This window comes from Dermochelys coriacea, chromosome 1 (assembly GCF_009764565.3).
Source record: "Dermochelys coriacea isolate rDerCor1 chromosome 1, rDerCor1.pri.v4, whole genome shotgun sequence".
Classification (NCBI taxonomy): Eukaryota; Metazoa; Chordata; order Testudines; family Dermochelyidae; genus Dermochelys; species Dermochelys coriacea.
The window spans coordinates 314,405,182-314,419,543 of NC_050068.2; the positions used below are offsets into that span (position 1 = coordinate 314,405,182).

Below are 14,362 nucleotides of genomic sequence, written 5' to 3' on the forward strand. Positions count from 1 at the left end.
AAAATACATGGATGTGTGTTTGGTAACTTCCAGTTTCTGAAGAAAGCTTTTATCTTCTTTCAACTGTTGGTGTGTAATAAAGTTTGTGTAGGGCTACGAGGTAATTTCCTGGGTAGGTTTATTTGGAACTAGTTAATTTCATGTTTTTTTCACTCCATTACTGAAATGGAGACATAAGAATGAGAGAGACAGAGCAGTACTGGTAGGCTTTAATATACACTTCTTAACTTCCTTGCCCCCCCCTTCCCCAAAAGGCATCAGCGCATTGTTTGAATAAATCTAGATAGACCACAGAATTTTGTTATTTTTTGTATAATTTTGACAGTGTTTAAGAATTTTTTGTATGAGGGGGTCAGACAATAATTGCTCAATGATAGTAGACATTGGGATTCAAAAAGTTGAAGCATTATAACCATTAAAACACAAATTGTCAATATCACATGTCAAAATATACCAACTAAATATCCTTAAATCAAACTCCAATAAATTCTCAAGAGGCATTTTTCTTGCATTGTCTATCTTTAAATTTCTGTAATTATCGATGGAAATATTTTTGTCATTAGTTGGTGTATGTATCATGAAATCAGTGTTTACCGACATTTACCAGTTAAAAATCTAGTCCTCCTAACCCTCTTTATCACCAGTTGCATTATGAAAGGTACCTGGATCCAGCAGTTATTTTCTGACAATTTGACCAAGCATGTTTTTCCTAAAAATACTGTACCCAGTAATAATAATGGAAAGCTTCTTTTGAATACCCTTTTCCACTTAAGTTGTTGAGTACGATTGATTTTGATCATTCAAGTGAATAGAAAGATGGAACTATCAATTTTATACCAAGATGATTGTATGCATTTGTCTTAAAACTGTTCTCTGGCGTTGCTATAGTTGGTACGGTGATATAATGCACCAGCCATTCAATTCAGGGGGCCTCTGTTTAAATCCTAGTTGACTCAGAAAAGGGGATTGTTTTATTATTCACATAGTGGATGAAAATGTAAATAAAAGAAACATTTCACTGCAACAATTTCTGGTTAGAAGAGGTCCAGACTTAGCATATGGCTGTTTCAGGCTAGGCTTTGAAATGCTTTGTTATAGCTATCAGGCAGGATTGAGTGAAGTAAATCTGGTTTAGTCTAACCACACAGTGCCTGTCTAATATAACTTATTTTGAGGGGCTCATAACTGCCTTCTTAAATAAGCACATCTCAGCCTCCCAATACTAAAATCTAGATGATAGACTATCGGAGCTGAACTGTGCAACCATTATTCATACCAATGAGCACTCATGCAAGAGAGACTAAGGGCATATCTACACTGCCCTGCAGTTTGGACAATGGGGGTGTGAATCGCCAAACACACCAAAGTGCTGCACTGAAATTCTCCTGTGTGGATGCCGTGGGTGTGAACTAAAAGGTTCCTAGTTTGCATTAATATAATACTGTTTGAAGCAGACTACTTTAATGTGAACTAGGAGCCATTTATTTCACTCCACCGCATCCACATAAGGAGTTACTGCACAACACTTCGGTGTGCACTGCTATTCACACCCACATAGCCTGCACTGCAGGGTAATGTACACAGACCTTGAGGGTATGTACACAGTACAGCTTACATCGGTGTAAGTTATGTAGCTCAGGGGTATGAATAAGCCCCGAATGACATAAATTACACCTACTTAAGTGCTGGTATGGACGGTGCTATGCTCTCACAGAGATAGCTACTGCTGCTTGTGGGGGCTGGAGTAATTTAGTTGATGGGAGGGCTCTCTCCCATTGGCTTAAAGCAGCTGCACTAGCAGCTCTAACTGTAAGCTCTGTAAAAAGAAAAGGAGTACTTGTGGCACCTTAGAGACTAACAAATTTATTAGAGCATAAGCTTTCGTGAGCTACAGCTCACTTCATCCAGTCTCTAAGGTGCCACAAGTACTCCTTTTCTTTTTGCGAATACAGACTAACACGGCTGCTACTCTGAAACCTGTAAGCTCTGTAGTATAGCCAGATCCTGAGGAAGTGATCACCAGCAGGAGTAAGATTTGAACAAACCAATCCACACTGAGGGGCAGCAACAGGAGGAATCCTGAAAAAGATTCAATGTGATTAAATTAGAAGCTGCAGAAAACTTTATACATTATACTGAATTTTAGCCTTTCTGATGCCATTACTTGCTGAATTGTGAATTACTTGCTTTGTGTGGGCCAAAACTCAGATTTGTTTGTAAGGAGAGGTGCAGTTGAAAAGAAGGCCAGGGAGACTAGCACCAGAACTACTTTTCATTTGTTTTATTATTTGACTTAAAATTAAAGAACTTTGTTGATTAAAAACATCCTAGCCTTTACAGGAAGTCAGATTATAGAGCAACATTAGAAACTCCACAACTAAGGCTATGAATAGCTTTCTGTTATATACCTGAGATTAGAACAGTTTCTAAAAAGGCAGATTTTGAAGTCACTCCATCTATAACACTTCTTTTCAATGTAAATATTGGCCAGAGCCTACTGTAGATTAGCGTTCATAAGAGTAAGGAATAAACAGTTGCAACATGAAATACAATTTAAACCTCAAAAATATTTGTTTTTAACCACTTATTTGAGGTAAATGGATATGAAAAAAAAATTTGTGAGATTCTCTGTGGATAGAACATATCATTTGATCTCTTTGAAACATATGGTTGGAGGTGGGGTATCCTTTCTCTTCCTTCCTTCCTCCTAATACTTCTGTGTTCTTATGCATTTCTCACTATTGTGGTATTGTGTGTGTTGGGGGGAGGAAACAGGACAAAAGCTGCACTTTGAATGTATTTATCTGTCTTCACTTGAACCTAAATATTATAGGGTGATGCCTTTCCCTTTAGACGCGTATGCCAAGGAAATATTAAATCAAAATACTGATTTGGAAGTTTGATCCATGTTCTGGATTATTACAGTAGTCATTTCATCTTACTGATGAGGAAGAAAGACAAATCTGACAGCTTTCGAAACCCCCAGAAAACAGTTATCTGCCTAAGAAACTATTGAGCACCCATATGGCAGAGTGAAAAGTCAACATGTTAATTCCTTGAGCAATACAGTCCTTAGAAAAAGAATATGTTCTCTTCAACAAACAATGTTTATATTCCATCTACTTGTTGTTTGATTAAACAAAACCATTCTGGGATGCAGTTTTACTTGTTCTACCACTTCCTATATATTTCCCTTTTTGCTTACTGTCTTTTCATACACATTCGACCGTTGTTCAGAACTTGTTTGTGGGGAATCTGCCAATAAGTCTCTTATGCACAAAAGAGGAGTATTGGATTTGCATTGTTATTTCTAACTTGTCAGTGTCCAAGTGCGTGATAGCCCCTTCTCCTCTTGCGGTCCAACATAGCTCTAGCTGTTTTCAGATGTACAGTACTATGTAAATGCAAAATTTTACTTCATGTGCTGTTTCATTTTATACCCCATAATAGCAATTAAAGACGAACTGAGCGGCTAATTGTTTCTGGGGTTATCACGGATCTGGTCATGAGTCCTGTCGGCAGCTCTCCACATTGTTGGGAGGGGACCCAGCCACTGGGGCTCCCATAAGGTTTAAAGAAAAGGAGTACTTGTGGCACCTTAGAGACTAACAAATTTATTAGAGCATAAGCTTTCGTGAGATACAGCTCACTTCATCGGATGCTGTATCTCACGAAAGCTTATGCTCTAATAAATTTGTTAGTCTCTAAGGTGCCACAAGTACTCCTTTTCTTTTTGCGAATACAGACTAACACGGCTGCTACTCTGAAACCTGTCATAAGGTTTAAGTTTGCCTGGGTTGACTTTAAGCAGGCTGCAGTAGTGTTCCCTCCCTTGGCCTCTCTGGCTCACTTTCTGAGCACCAGTTCTGTTCGTCTGGCCACAGCGCAGACGCCCAAGATAACCCACCTAGCTTAAACACACCCTCTCCCAGAACTCCTCACAAAAGTGTGTGCCTTCTGGTGTGGAAAATCCACCCTCCAGAGCAATGTAGCTATACCAGTCTAACCACCAGTGTAGGCGCAGCTAGGTCATCCTAGCTCCTGTCTGTGGAGACCCACTTCCTGTTGCACCCTTCTGTTGGTGTAGGCTGTCTACGCCAGTGGTTCTCAACCAGGGCTACATGTACCCGTGGGGGTACACAGAGGTTTTCCAGGGGGTACATCAACTCATCTAGATATTTGCCTAGTTTTACAACAGGCTACATAAAAAGCACTAGCGAAGTCAGTACAAACTAAAATTTCATACAGACAATGACATTTATATTGCTCTATATACTATACACTGCAATGTAAGTACAATATTTATATTCCAATCATTTTATTTTATAACTATATGTTACAATGGGAAAGTAAGCAATTTTTCAGTAATAGTGTGGCTGTGACACTTGTTTGTATTTTTATATCTGATTTTGTAAGCAAGTAGTTTTAAAATGAGGTGAAACTTGGAGTACACAGCACAAATCAGACTCCTGAAAGGGGTACAGTAGTCTGGAAAGGTTGAGAGCCACTGGCCTATGCTACGGGGTTGTGCCTTCATAGCTACAGCATTGTAGCTACTTTCCTTGTAGTACAGATATGACTAGCTCTTTATTTTTTTCTTTCAGTTTTTTTGTTGCTGACACAATGTCACAGCATGATTTTTAATATTTCTTTAGGCTGTTGGCAGTATTTATTGTGGGCAGGGTTATATAAGTGACAATTTCAAACTTTGTGAAGAGGGTGCCAGGGTGCTCTGTATAGAATTACAAAAAAATAAGATTTTGTTCTTCAGTGTGTCCCAGATGTTTGATCTGCACTGCTCCGAATGCATGCAGAGGAAAAATAGGAGTGCAATCTTTGAAACAGAAGAGTCTCAGTGCAGGCAGAACTTCGCTTGCCCCAAACTCTGGATTCTGCTGAGGGTACAAGAACAAGCCAGTGTGATCATTGATTTATTATGTAAAGTAACAGTCAGTATGGATTTGTCAAGAACAAATTGTGTCAAACCAACCTGATAGCTTTCCTTGACGGGGTAACAAGCCTTGTGGATGGGGGGAAACGGTATATGTGGTATATCTTGACTTTAGTAAGGCTTTTGATACTGTCTTGCATAACCTTCTCATAAATAAACTAGGGAAATACAACCTAGATGGAGCTACTATAAAGTGGGTGCATAACTGGTGGGAAAATCATTCTCAGAGACTAGTTATCAGTGGTTCACAGTCATGCTGGAAGGGTATAAAGAGTGGGGTCCCGCAAGGGTCGGTTCTGGGTCCGATTCTGTTCAATATTTTCATCAATGATTTAGATAATGGCATAGAGAGTACGCTTAAAAGTTTGCGGACGATACCAAGCTGGGAGTGGTTGCAAGTGCTTTGGAGAATAGGATTAAAATTCAAAATGATCTGGACAAACTGGAGAAATGGTCTGAAGTAAATAAGATGAAATTCAATAAAGACAAATGCAAAGTATTCCACTTAGGAAGGAACAATCAGTTGCACACGTACAAAATGGGAAATGACTGCCTAGGAAGGAGTACTGCAGAAACAGATCTCTGGGTCATAGTGGATCACAAGCTAAAGATGAGTCAACAGTGTAACGCTGTTGCAAAAAAAACCAAGAATCATTCTGGGATGTATTAGCCGGAGTATTGTAAGTTAGACACGAGAAGTAATTCTTCCGCTCTACTCTGTGCTGATTAGGCTTCAAGTGGAGTATTGTGTCCAGTACTGGGCACCACATTTCAGGAAAGATGTAGACAAATTACAAAAAGTCCAGAGAAGAGCAACAAAAATGATGACCTATGAGGGAAGAATGGAAAAAAAATTTGGGTTTGTTTAGTCTGGAAAGGAGAAAACGAGAGGGGACATAACAGTTTTCAAGTACATAAAAGATTGTTACAAGGAGGAGGGTAAAAATTGTTGTTCTTAACCTCTGAGGATAGGACAAGAAGCAATGGGCTTAAATTGCAGCAAGGGCAGTTTAGGTTGGACATTAGGAAAAACTTCCTAACTGTCAGAGTGGTTAAGCACTGGAATAAATTGCCTAGGGAGGTTGTGGAATCTCCATTATCGGGGATTTTTAAGAACAGGCAGGACAAACACCTGTCAGGGATGGTCTAGATAATACTTAGGGTATGTCTACACTACGAAATTAGGTCAATTTTATAAAGTCGATTTTTAGAAATAGATTTTATACAGTCAATTGTGTATGTCCCCACTAAGCACATTAAGTCATAGATACTAAGGTCAGAAGGGACCATTCTGATCATCTAGTCTGACCTCCTGCACAATGCAGGCCACAGAATCTCACCCACTCACTCCTACAAAAAACCTCACCTATGTCTGAGCTATTGAAGTCCTCAAATCGTGTTTTTAAAGACTTCAAGGAGCAGAGAATCCTCCATCAAGTGACCCGTGCCCCATGCTACAGAGGAAGGTGAAAAACCTCCAGGGCCTCTTCCAATCTGCCCTGGAGGAAAATTCCTTCCCAACCCCAAATATGGCAATCAGCTAAACCCTGAGCATATGGGCAAGGTTCACCAACCAGATACTACAGAAAATTCTTTCCTGGGTAACTCAGATCCCACCCCATCTAACATCCCATTGCAGGCCATTAGGCCTATTTACCATGAATATTTAAAGATCAATTAATAACCAAAATCACGTTATCCCATCATACCATCTCCTCCATAAACTTATCGAGTTTAATCTTAAAGCCAGATAGATCTTTTTCCCCCACTGCTTCCCTTGGAAGGCTGTTCCAAAACTTCACTCCTCTGATGGTTAGAAACCTTCATCTAATTTCAAGTCTAAATTTTCTGGTGGCCAGTGTATACCCATTTGTTCTTGTGTCCACATTGGTACTGAGCTTAAATAATTCCTCTCCCTCTCTGTTATTTATCCCTCCGATATATTTATAGAGAGCAATCGTATCTCCTCTCAACCTTCTTTTAGTTAGGCTAAACAAGCCAAGCTCCTTGAGTCTCCTTTCATAAGACAGGTTTTCCATTCCTCGGATCATCCTAGTAGCCCTTCTCTGTACCTGTTCCAGTTTGAATTCATCCTTCTTAAACACGGGAGACCAGAACTGCATACAGTATTCCAGGTGAGGTCTCAGCAGTGCCTTGTATAACGGTACTAAAACCTCCTTATTCCTACTGGAAATGCCTCTCCTGATGCATCCCAAAACCGCATTAGCTTTTTTCATGGCCATATCACATTGGCAGCTCATAGTCATCCTATGATCAACCAATACTCCAAGGTCCATCTCCTCCTCCGTTACTTCTAAGTGATGCGTCCCCAGCTTATAACTAAAATTCTTATTATTAATCCCTAAATGCATAACCTTACACTTCTCACTATTAAATTTCATCCTATTACTATTACTCCAGTTTACAAGGTCATCCAGATCCTCCTCAATAATATCCCGATCCTTCTCCGAATTGGCAATACCTCCCAGCTTTGTATCATCTGCAAACTTATTAGTGCACACCCACTTTTTGTCCCGAGGTCAGTAATAAAAAATGAAATAAGATTGGTCCCAAAACTGATCCCTGAGGAAGTCCACTGATAACCTCCCTCCAGCCTTTCAGTTCACCTTTCAGTAGGACCCATTGTAGTCTCCCCTTTAACCAATTCCTTATCCACCTTTCAATGTTCATATTGATCCCCATCTTTTCCAATTTAACTAATAATTCCCCATGTGGCACAGTATCAAACGCCTTACTGAAATTTAGGTAAATTAGATCCACTGCGTTTCCTTTGTCTAAAAAATCTGTTACTTTCTCAAAGAAGGAGATCAGGTTGGTTTGGCATGATCTACCTTTTGTAAAACCATGTTGTATTTTGTCCCATTTACCATTGACTTCAATGTCCTTAACTACTTTCTCCTTCAAAATTTTTTCCAGGACCTTGCATACTACAGATGTCAAACTAACAGGCCTGTGGTTACCTGGATCACTTTTTTTTTTCCTTTCTTAAAAATAGGAACTATATTAGCAATTCTCCAATCATATGGTACAGCTCCTGAGTTTATGGTAATATCTACCTCTATATCCTCATTCCCATTTGTCATGCTACCATTATCCCCAAGATCCTCTTTAGCCTTATTAAAGACTGAGGCAAAGTATTTGTTTAGATATTGGGCCATGCCTAGATTATCTTTAACCTCCACTCCATCCTCAGTGTTAAGTGGCCCCACTTCTTCCTTCTTAGTTTTCTTCTCATTTATATGGCTATAGAACCTTTTACTATTGGTTTTAATTCCCTTTGCAAGGTCCAACTCGACTCGACTTTTAGCCTGTCTCACTTGATCCCTACATGTTCTGACCTCAATTAGGTAACTTTCCTTGCTGATCCCTCCCATCTTCCACTCCCTGTATGCTTTCTGCTTCTTCTTAATCACCTCTCTAAGATGCTTGCTCATCCAGCTTGGTCTACAACTCCTTCCTATGAATTTTTTCCCCTTTCTTGGGATGCAGGCTTTCGATAGCTTCTGCAGTTTTGATTTAAAATAATCCCAGGCCTCCTCTACCTTTAGATCCATAAGTTCTTCAGTCCAATCCACTTCCCTAACTAATTTCCTTAATTTTTGAAAGTCAGCCCTTTTGAAATCAAAAACCCTAGTTGCAGATTTATTTTTGTTAATCCTTCCATTTAGTTTGAACTGAATTAGCTCATGATCACTTGAACCAAGATTGTCCCCTACAACCATTTCTTCTATGAGGTCCTCGCTACTCACCAAAATTAAATCTAAAATGGCATCCCCTCTAGTCGGTTCAGCAACTACTTGATGAAGGAATCCATCAGCTATCGCATCTAGGAAAATCTGAGCCCTATTATTATTACTAGCACTGGTCCTCCAGTCTATATCTGGGAAGTTAAAGTCTCCCATGATCATGCAGTTTCCATTAGTATTTACTTTAATAAAGACATTAAAAAGGGCTCTATCCATATCCAAATTAGATCCCGGAGGTCTATAGCACACCCCAAGCACTATCGTAGGAGAGGCTTTACTAGTTTTCTTCCCCAATGTAATTTTTGCCCAGACGGACTCTGTCTTATCCATTGCATCAAAATCAACAAAGGGGGCGGGTTTGCAGCAAGGAGAAACACACACAGCTGTCACACTGTAGCCTGTCCACTCATGACACTGGTTTTCAAAGCCTCTCTGATGCGCAGCGCACCTAGCTGTGCTCTCCTAATTGCCCTGGAGTCTCGCTGCTCAAAATCGGACGCCAGCCGATTTGCCTTAACATCTCCCCCTTACTCTCACAGATATTATGGAGCACACAGCAAGCAGCAATAACAATGGGAATGTTGGTTGCGCTGAGGTCTAACCTAGTCAACAAACAGCATCAGCAAGCTTTTAAACATCCAAAGGCACATTCTACCACTGTTCTGCACTTGCTTAGCCTATAGTTGAACTGCTCCTTACTACTGTCCAGGCTGCCTGTGTATGGCTTCATGAGCCATAGGAGCAAGGGGTAGGCTGGGTCACCAAGGATAACATCTCCAATGGTAATTTTCTGATATGGGAAGTAAATCCCCTCTTGCAACTGCTCCAACAGCCCTGAGTTCCTAAAGATGCGAGCGTCATGCACCTTTCCCGGCCATCCCACACTGATGTTGGTGAAACATCCCTTATGATCGACCAGTGTTTGCAGCACCATTGAAAAGTACCCTTTGCGGTTTACATACTCATTGGCAAGGTGGTCCAGTGCCAAGATAGAGATGTGTGTTCCATCTATCAATTAGGGAACCCCATTGCAGCAAATCCAACCACTATGACCTGCACATTTCCCAGAGTCACTACCCTTGATAGTAGAATGTTAATGATTGCATTGGCTACTTGGATCACAGCAGTCCCCACAGTAGACTTGCCCACTCCAAACTGATTCCCGACTGACTGATAGCAGGCAGGCGTTGCAAGCTTCCACAGGGCTATCGCCACTCACTTCTCAACTGTCAGGGCAGCTCTCATCTTGCACTTCAGGGTGGGGGAAAGCAACTCACAACTTTCAAGGAAAGTGGCCTTACGCATGCAAAAGTTTCGCAGCCACTGTGAATCATCCCATACCTGCAACACTATGCGGTCCCATCACTCTGTGCTTTTTGGCCGGGCTCAGAATCAGATCACTGTATCAACCAGCCCCACTGCCACCAGGACGTCCCAATTGCCCCAGCCCGTGCTTTGAGGAACATCTGTGTCCATGTACACTTCACAATTGTCCTCATGCTGGCGTCTCTTACCCCGGTTCTGCACATACTCCAGGATAATGTGCGAGGTGTTTACAATGCTCACAAGAGCAGCGGTGAGCTGAGTGGGCTCCATGCTTGCCATGGTATGGCAACTGCATAGGTAACCCAGGAAAAAAGGCGCAAAATGATCGTCTGCCGTTGCTTTCATGGAAGGAAGGAGGGGGGACTGACATCATGTACCCAAAACCACCCTTGACAATGTTTTTGCCCCCATCAGGCATTGGGAGCTTAACCCAGAATTCCAATGGGCATCGGAGACTGTGAGAATGTGGGATAGCTACCCACAGTGCACCGCTCCATAAATCTATGCTAGCCACAGTACTGAGGACACACTCTGCCGAATAATGGAAACTGTGTGATCATGGGAGACTTTAACTTTCCAGATATAGACTGGAAGACCTATCTAGTCTAGTCCTAATCTAGGCATGGCCCAATATCTAAACAAATACTTTGCCTTAGTCTTTAATAAGGCTAAAGAGGATCTTGGGGATAATGGTAGCATGACAAATGGGAATGAGGATATAGAGGTAGATATTACCATATCAGAGGTAGAAGCGAAACTGAAACAGGTTAATGGGACTAAATCGGGGGGCCCAGTTAATCTTCATCCAAGAATATTAAAGGAATTGGCACCTGAAATTGCAAGCCCATTAGCAAGAATTTTTAATGAATCTGTAAACTCAGGAATAGTACCGAATGATCGGAGAATTGCTAATATAGTTCCTATTTTTAAGAAAGGAAAAAAAAGTGATCCGGGTAACTACAGGCCAGTTAGTTTGACATCTGTAGTATGCAAGGTCCTGGAAAAAATTTTGAAGGAGAAATTAGTTAAGGACATTGAAGTCAATGGTAAATGGGACAAAATACAACATGGTTTTACAAAAGGTAGATCGTGCCAAACCAACCTAATCTCCTTTTTTGAAAAGGTAAAAGGTAAGATTTTTTAGATAAAGGAAATGCAGTGGATCTAATTTACCTAGATTTCAGTAAGGCATTTGATACCGTGCCACCTGGGGAATTATTAGTTAAATTGGGGATCAATATGAACATCAAAAGGTGGATGAGGAATTGGTTAAAGGGGAGACTGCAACGAGTCCTACTGAAAGGCGAACTGTCAGGTTGGAGGGAGGTTACCAGTGGAGTTCCTCAGGGATCGGTTTTGGGACCAATCTTATTTAATCTTTTTATTACTGACCTTGGCACAAAAAGTGGGAGTGTGCTAATAAAGTTTGCAGATGATACAAAGCTGGGAGGTATTGCCAATTCGGAGAAGGATTGGGATATTATACAGAAGGATCTGGATTACCTTGTAAACTGGAGTAATAGTAATAGGATGAAATTTAATAGTGAGAAGTGTAAGGTTATGCATTTAGGGAATAATAACAAGTATTTTAGCGATAAGTTGGGGACGCATCAATTAGAAGTAACGGAAGAGGAGAAGGACCTTGGAGTATTGGTTGATCATATGATGACTATGAACTGCCAATATGATATGGCTGTGAAAAAAGCTAATGCGGTTTTGGGATGCATCAGGAGAGGCATTTCCAGTAGGGATAAGGAGGTTTTAGTACCGTTATACAAGGCACTGGTGAGACCTCACCTAGAATACTGTGTGCAGTTCGGGTCTCCCATGTTTAAAAAGGATGAATTCAAACTGGAGCAGGTACAGAGAAGGGTTACTAGGATGATCCGAGGAATGGAAAACTTGTCTTATGAAAGGAGACTTAAGGAGCTTGGCTTGTTTAGCCTAACTAAAAGAAGGTTGAGGGGAGATATGATTGCTCTCTATAAATATATCAGAGGGATAAATATAGGAGAGGGAGAGGAATTATTTCAGCTCAGCACCAATGTGGACACAAGAACAAATGGGTATAAACTGGCCACCAGGAAGTTTAGACTTGAAATCAGACGAAGGTTTTTAACCATCAGAGGAGTGAAGTTTTGGAATAGCCTTCCAAGGGAAGCAGTGGGGGCAAAAAATCTATCTGGTTTTAAGATTCTACTCGATAAGTTTAGGGAGGAGATGGTATGATGGGATAATGGGATTTTGGTAAGTAATTGATCTTTAAATATTCAGGGTAAATAGTCCAAATCCCCTGAGATGGGATATTAGATGGATGGGATCTGAGTTACTATAGAAAATTCTTTCCTGGGTATCTGGCTGGTGAACCTTGCCCATATGCTCAGGGTTTAGCTGATTGCCATATTTGGGGTTGGGAAGGAATTTTCCTCCAGGGCAGATTGGAGAGGCCCTGGAGGTTTTTCGCCTTCCTCTGTAGCATGGGGCATGGTTGACTTGAGGGAGGCTTCTCTGCTCCTTGAAGTCTTTGAACCATGATTTAAGGACTTCAATAGCTCAGACATGGGTGAGGTTTTTCATAGGAGTGGGTGGGTGAGATTCTGTGACCTGTGCTGTGCAGGAGGTCGGACTAGATGATCAGAATGGTCTTCTGACCTTAGTATCTATGAATCTATGATTTTAATTTCCTGTAAGCCAACCACCCTCCCCCCTTCGATCACAGCTGGCAAAGGAAATAAAGTAACTATTGTTTTGAAACCGTACATTCATTCTTTCTGAATTAAAAAAAAGTGAGATAACTGACAAGGTAGCCCGGGTGGGGTGGTGTGCGGGAGGAGGGAAGGATAAGGCCACATGGCTTATTGTAGCCACACTACAAATCAAAACTGTTTGACAGCCTTCTGTTGCTTGGGCCATCCTCTGGAGTGGAGTGGCTGGGTGCCCGGAGCCTTCCCCTCTGCATTCTTGGGCATCTGGGTGAGGAGGATATAGAACTTTGGGAGGAGGGCAGGCAGTTATACAATGGATTCAGCGGGGTTCTGTGCTCTTGTTGGCTTTCCTGCAGCTCCAACAGACGCTACATCATGTCCATTTGCTCCCCCATAAGCCTCAGCATCCCCTCCTGCCTCTGCTCTTCATGCTCACTTAATGCTTTCCTGGCCTCTGCCACTGAATGCCTCCATGCATTAAGGGAGGACTGCATGAGCTTGGAAAACATGTCATTTCAAATGCGTTTTTTTCACCTTCTAATCTGTGATAACCTCAGGGACAGAGATGATAGGGGGAGCATAGAAACATTTGCACCTGGGGAGAGATAAAAAAGGAGAGTAAAATTTAAGATGATACATTTCTGAGAACAAAAGGGAGACTCTTTCACAGTGAATCAAGCAACTCACAGCAGACAGCACATGTGCTTTAGGTACAAGGTCTCATTTTGCCTATTATATTGAGCACCTGCCCGTATGGTGACACATCGCACACAGCTGGGCAGCAGAATTCAGTTTCCAGCAGCCATGATAAGCCTTTTGGTACATGGGGTTGGCTTCTTCCGCCTTCATAACATGTGGGAATGGTTTCAAACTGCAGCGACATCCTTTCCCATAGCAAGCAATGGCAGTTGGGTTTCACATTTAAAAGGAGGGGCTGTTGTTTTCAGGTGGATGCAGCACACACCTCCCCCCACCGTACCGCATGGCTATTCTCTGGGATGATCCCTTCACCCCTCCCCCCCCGCCACGTGGCTATTCTCTGGGATTTTTCCTTTTAGCCAAACAACCCAGTATGAACGGAGTCCTTTTACTGTTCCCTTACAAAAATTCCCCTATTTCAACCCCTGACCATGAATGATATCACTCTCCTGAGGCTAACACAGAAAGATAAAGACTGAATGTTGCTTGAATGCGACCAAAACTCAGGACCATTCTCTACCATGCTTTGTGCTGCAGTGATTCCAGACTACTTGCTACTGGCTTGGCGTGGTAAAGTGTCCTACCGTGGAGGATGAAATAAGGCATCCCTCCTCAGGAACCTTCTGCAAAGGCTTTCAGAGTACCTCCAGGAAAGCTTCATGGAGATGTCCCTGGAGGATTCCCATTCCATCCCCAGACACATTAACAGGGCTGTTTGAGCAGTTGCAAGAGGGGATTTACCAAACAGGAAATGAAATTCAAAATTTCCTGGGGCTTTTACTGTGTACCTGGCTAGTGGATCGGAGTTCAAAGTGCTGTCCAGAGCGGTCACATTGGAGCACTCTGGGATAGCTCCCGGAGGCCAATACTGTTGAATTGTGTCTGCACTTATTCTAAATTCGACCCAGCAAGGT

The 14,362-nt window shown here is 41.7% G+C and overlaps 1 protein-coding gene across 2 annotated transcripts in view; it reads left to right on the forward strand.

The window, feature by feature from the left end:
- PLXNB2 (plexin B2) overlaps positions 1–14,362 on the forward strand; it is a 362,828-nt gene that overhangs the window by 149,896 nt on the left and 198,570 nt on the right. The gene's annotated exons all lie outside the window — the stretch shown is intronic.